At 39.9% G+C, this 5,640-nt stretch overlaps 1 long non-coding RNA gene across 1 annotated transcript; it reads left to right on the top strand.

Annotated features, from left to right (window-relative positions):
* The first annotated feature begins 221 nt into the window (after positions 1–221).
* On the top strand, positions 222–2,225 carry LOC142272108 (uncharacterized). The gene is made up of 3 exons (XR_012737040.1): positions 222–370; positions 468–558; positions 1,365–2,225. It is a non-coding gene; the product is annotated as an uncharacterized LOC142272108 (long non-coding RNA).
* Positions 2,226–5,640: the final 3,415 nt, after the last annotated feature.

The raw sequence follows: 5,640 nt of genomic DNA, 5'->3' as shown, positions 1-5,640 counted from the left end.
TGTTGTCTCCAGATGGGTTTTCTCTCAAGCTTCATGGAAGTCGCTGTGGTTGGGAAAAGCTGGATCGGCCCATCTGAATTTTCTGGTACAGTTCATCTATGGCTAAGGTTTATAGATGATGTATTTTTCATATGGGAGGGGGGGGTCCACCATTTGGAGAGGTTCATGGAAAACCTAAATAACAATGAGGATAACATCAAATTTACTTATGTTTTTAGTAATAAAAGTATCGACTATCTTGATGTCAGGATCACCAAGGACGATAATGGGAATTTAACAACTGATATTCACCGCAAAGAAACCGCTGTTAATGCACTGTTGAGTGCAAAATCTTCTCACCCAGCACAAACGATTAGGGCCATTCCAACAGGTCAGTTTATGAGGGCGAAACGTATATGCTCCTCAAATGAACTTTTTGAAGTACAAGCATCTGATCTAAAAAAACGTTTTCATTCTCGTCACTATAGAACGGAAGTAATAGAGGATGGATACTTACGGGCACAAAAAAGCACGAGAGAGCAACTTTTGAGACCAACGCAGAGAGGGCAGGACAACAAGGTGAGATATATAACTCCTTACCATGCTCAATGGCGGGAAATGTCAACCATCTTGGAGAAGTACTGGCCCATTTTGTTGTCCGATGGTGATCTGGCTACAGTACTGACCCCCAGACCAGCTATTACACCGAAGCGCTCTAAAACAATCAGGGACCTAATAGTGCGAAGCCACTACATACCATCTCCTCATAAATATTTTCTTGGGGTTGATAGAGGCCCCAGATGGGGTTGTTATTCATGTGGGGATTGTAGTGCTTGTACGCAGGTGGAGAGAAGTTTTGAATTTTATGATTCCTCAAGAACAAAGACATACAAAATATTACACTTCATAAATTGTCGGTCCTCGGGCATTGTTTACTGGGAAGTTTGCCCTTGTGGCTTGATATACGTCGGTTTGACGTCAAGGGAATTTAGGACTAGGATTTTGGAGCACATTCGGGATATCAAGAGTGCTGCCAAGTTGAAGAAAGATGAAGATATTGACATGTTGAAGAATATCCCAAAACATTTCAGAGAAAAGCATAACTGTAACTGGAGATTGTTAAAATTTAGGGGAATCGATAAAGTTCATCTTGGAGTAAGAGGGGGTGATCTTAAAAATAACTTAGCCCAGAAGGAAATCCGCTGGATTACCATCCTAGATACTATCAAACCTAAAGGGCTCAATGATATGGTGAGCTTCAGGCCCTTTTTGAAATATAGGTAGTTCACGACTGTGTGGTTGTTTGGCCAATACTGTACCGCATACCTCATCCCGATTGTTTTAATCTCTGTTTTTAATTTGTTTTAAATTTTGTATCTTTATAGAATTTAATCACTGGTTCCCAACTTACAACAATCCGAATTTGCTGTTTTGGATCAAATCTGGAGGGCCTGGAGAGCGAATAATAGACTGAGATTCACAACAATGAAACATACTTATGTTATGGCTGTTACGTATTAAGTACTGTCTAAAACACAGTAAGATCCTGTACATTAAGATATACTACGAGCGCTTGCCCTGCTATTTGCCCATACTTAAAATGGCATCTGGATCCTCTGTGCTCAGCGAGCGTGCGCGCGTTGTCCAGGTCACGGCCCCCTTCTGTTTCGTGCTCGGCGTCCAATGGTTGTCCGGTCCTACGCGCATGCGCGGGATGGACTTCCTGGACGCCGGCCGCGTCAGAGAATGCGGAAGTGACTGGACGGCGCGCGCCATTACTGCTGCAAGCACATTAGGAATAAGGTATTTATGGAGCCGGCTTTCACTGCCCCTGCACCTCCGGACGAAGCTCCGGCGAAACGCGTTGGGGTGCGGGGCAGTGCGACCTGAGACCTGGCACATCAACCCTAGGTGGTTTTTCCAGGGGTTAAACTCCCCATATTGTAACTATGAGCAGTTATTGTGACTAGACCGGGAGGCTTGGCATAAATGCTAATATTTCTGTGCAGGGATATATGATCCTTTCACCCTGCTGGTTTTCTAAGCCGCACTGGCTAGCATTCATAATGAGCATGGTGTTTAGTATGAATTTGTACCATGGTTTTGCCCATTGAAGATTTACCTCTGAATAATGGGAAATGTGCAATATTTCTATAATAGCTACACGTATACTATAGCTAAGCGCTGTATCCAAATCAATTTTTTTTATATATGTTATATTGCACATGGTGGGATATGTGCAATACGATTGAGGTGCAATAATATGAAATATGTCATTTGACTAATAGCACTATAAATAAGCACTTTAATCTAGGGTTACATATCCCTGGGTACCGCTATATGTACATATATTTATATTGCTCTTGTGAATGCTGCATATAAGATCATTATACGAATTGTTCTGATTATTGCCTGTTGCTTGGGTCGCACTGTCCTGTTTTTTCTGTTTACCCAAATGTACAGTTTGTTTTTATGCTGCACTTTTTGCACTTTGTGTATCCAAAAAATATAAAAAACAAAAAAACAAAATTAATAAAAGTGATATTGAATCCACTTGGAAAATATTTTTTGAATATTTCTTTGAGTATATATACTATGAGTTAATTGTAGGATTAATGTAAGGTTTGGGAACCGTAGTATTGAAATAGCAATGTTATAAAAACAGTATGGATCTACTAATTCTAATTCTGAGGTCTTTCTTTACAGCGGTTGTTGTCTCCAGATGGGTTTTCTCTCAAGCTTCATGGAAGTCGCTGTGGTTGGGAAAAGCTGGATCGGCCCATCTGATTCTGACTCATGGCTCATTCTGACTTGTCTTTTTAGGATCACCCAGTCTCCTGGCTGGAGACCACGTGCTCCTGACACTGATTTAGGGTCTGGAATTGGAGGATACACATGTTTAACACACTATATAGGCAGTTGTATACGGCTCGTACATCACTGGTCAAGATATCACACTGTATCTAAAGTTTCTAAGAAATATAATCACATTGTAGGTGCTAAACCAAAAATATCTTATATAAAGATGTAATTATTAAGAAAAAGGAAAATTTGTTACATGATTTGCAGCGTCCACCATTATCTTGGGGATCGTTACATTTTTATGTTATAATCATTAAAATTTTAAACAACATACACCCATGTGACTATAGACACAATTAAATATTCCAATAAAGGAGGGGGCAGGGATTGGGGCCATAGCCCTAAACTCTCCCTACCTCGCAGCGGAGGTCGGCACCCTATAAGGCGAATTGGCGCCCCCACTCACCGACGGCTCACCCTCCCTATCCCTACACTGCTAAGCTAATACGTGCTGCTAATGTCAGTGAGGAAATATAGAAACCGTGAGATACAGGGGATAAAGAGGCGTCAATATGCAATTATATATATCCAATTCATTCCCAAACATAAAATATTCACACTCTGTATTTTACATAGCTGTTTGGTAGCTTAAATCAATATGATACAGCAAAATTGAAGGACCAAACCCTAAAATAAGTTAAATATCTCACATGTATAACATGTACCCACTGTATCAATATAATAATAAGGCCAGGTAAAGTCATGAGGAGATCTTGTCTGATCACAGACCCTCCACTGTCCAATTCACACTCAGGCTAATAAAATAAACGCATATTTGTCAGACACTTAGCTTGAAAGAAGCCCAACGCGTTTCTCCCTTCACAATGGCAGATGGGTTCATCAGGTACTGATTTCTATAGTGACCTCTGCTATAGAATATGTTCTTTTACCGCTTTTTAGGAACTCCATCTTTACATACCACCAGCACCATGAGTTTTTCAGCAGTAACGTTTTCCACACTGGATATGTTTCAGAGCAGGCCTGAAAAGAAATTCACTCAACACGCACAAAACTCATATAAACCTACTCATGGTAGATGTATATGACTAATCTGCAATCACCGGAGCAGTAGAGCGGATGAGGGGAGTGTTTCTACGAGGTCTTTACAGTTTTTCTACCTTAATAGGCACACGTCTTACAAGACTGGATGTGTCTGGCCACCTGGGTACTGAAGCAGTGGTGCCGCCCATATCTTGTCCATCCCAACACCTTTGTCACATGGGTTACCTGGGCCATTATTGAGTAGAACGCTCACGGCAGAGAAAGCTTACCGCCCTTTATCCACAGACCTTCCTCAGTCACTGGCTCCCTGCGTCTCACACTCCGTTCCTTGCTGAATCGCTTGTTCCTGTAAGGATTTAAGAACACAAGGAGTGACCAATGTCACGGACGACGTGACAGGAGCCACCGAGGTACTGGTCTGCATTGGACTCTCAACTCTAGGCCCATTCACTGCTTCTTTGTTGTGCACCTGTGCAAGCATCTCCTCCGGCTGCTGCCTATATCCACATTTTGACTATCTTACCCCTTTCTGCTCTACAAACCACAGTGATCGCAAATCTTCATCTCATTCTCCTATTCCGATGAGAGAGGAGTGGTTTGATTTTTAATACCTCATGTTGCGTAACCTCAGCATATCCAGTGCAGAATCAACCAGCATCTTGGTATCTGGATCCATCTACGGAAAAACTCAAAATCTGCATTAGCAATGGGCTCATCTGAGACATGTTCAAAACCTGACAATTCTTGTTACATCAGAGCAATCATGAGATATATGTCTGTCTGCTAAATCCTCCTTACAGATAAAAATATAAAGACAACTTAATAGAAAAACCCAATCGATGAACAAATTAAAACCTTAAATAATAAGTGTGACTTTCCACATCATCCTCCCCCCCCTTTTTGAATCTATTATCCAAAACATAATTAGATTCAAAAAGTGTGTGGCCCGGAGCTCTACATTTAGGCATACAAGTCACATTGTGTAGATTGTACCTAATCAGGAACAGCAGAAATATTGTTTTTATCTGTAACTTAATAATGGAAAACCCTTTCAATGGCTTTTATAACCTTTGCTTGAACCACAGAAATCTGCACTGCAATCATTCTTTCTATAAAAAGAAAGCAGATTATTCAATACATTAAATATAAAACACAGAATGCCATAAATCATCCACATTCCTTAAAACAAATTATTGTAATAATTAATAAATATATTAATAAATTATTATTATATTATTATTAACTATAATAACGTAGCACACCTTTGGATATTGGATGTAGGGGCGTTCATTTTTGAATCATTGAGGACATTATCAGCATCTCTGTGATACTGTCCTATAACTTGAAGGGATAAAAGAATCTAGAACAAATAAACTGGCCATGTGGGAAAACAAAATGTTGATTTGCCATAGAAAAATCATCTAACAGACTTCTATGCTTGAAAAGCTATCAATGAATCTAAACATGTCCACAGTTAACTTTTATTTCTTTGGGATAAAATTAGTAAAATAAAAAACTAGTTTCAATAATGTTTTCTGATACACTTTACAATGAATTAAAGGCAGAAAGCCCTCTTTTTTTTTTTTTTTTTTTTTTAAAAGAAACATGACCATGTTAGGGCTGCTCTCTCCTTTCACAGCAGGCCCACAATAGGTTCCAAGGGGAGACAAAAAACCCTGTTCCACAAGTTTTTAAGATTGCTCCTCCCCCCCAAAACCAGATGGAAAGAGGCTTCTTCAGCTGCAGGAGACTAGTCAAATTTCCCTTCTTCTGTTGATTTATTTTTTATTTTTTAAA

This window comes from Anomaloglossus baeobatrachus, unplaced genomic scaffold (assembly GCF_048569485.1).
Source record: "Anomaloglossus baeobatrachus isolate aAnoBae1 unplaced genomic scaffold, aAnoBae1.hap1 Scaffold_344, whole genome shotgun sequence".
In the NCBI taxonomy this organism is placed as follows: Eukaryota; Metazoa; Chordata; class Amphibia; order Anura; family Aromobatidae; genus Anomaloglossus; species Anomaloglossus baeobatrachus.
The sequence above is the reverse complement of the archived record's forward strand: the minus strand, read 5'-3'. Positions and strand labels throughout refer to the sequence as shown.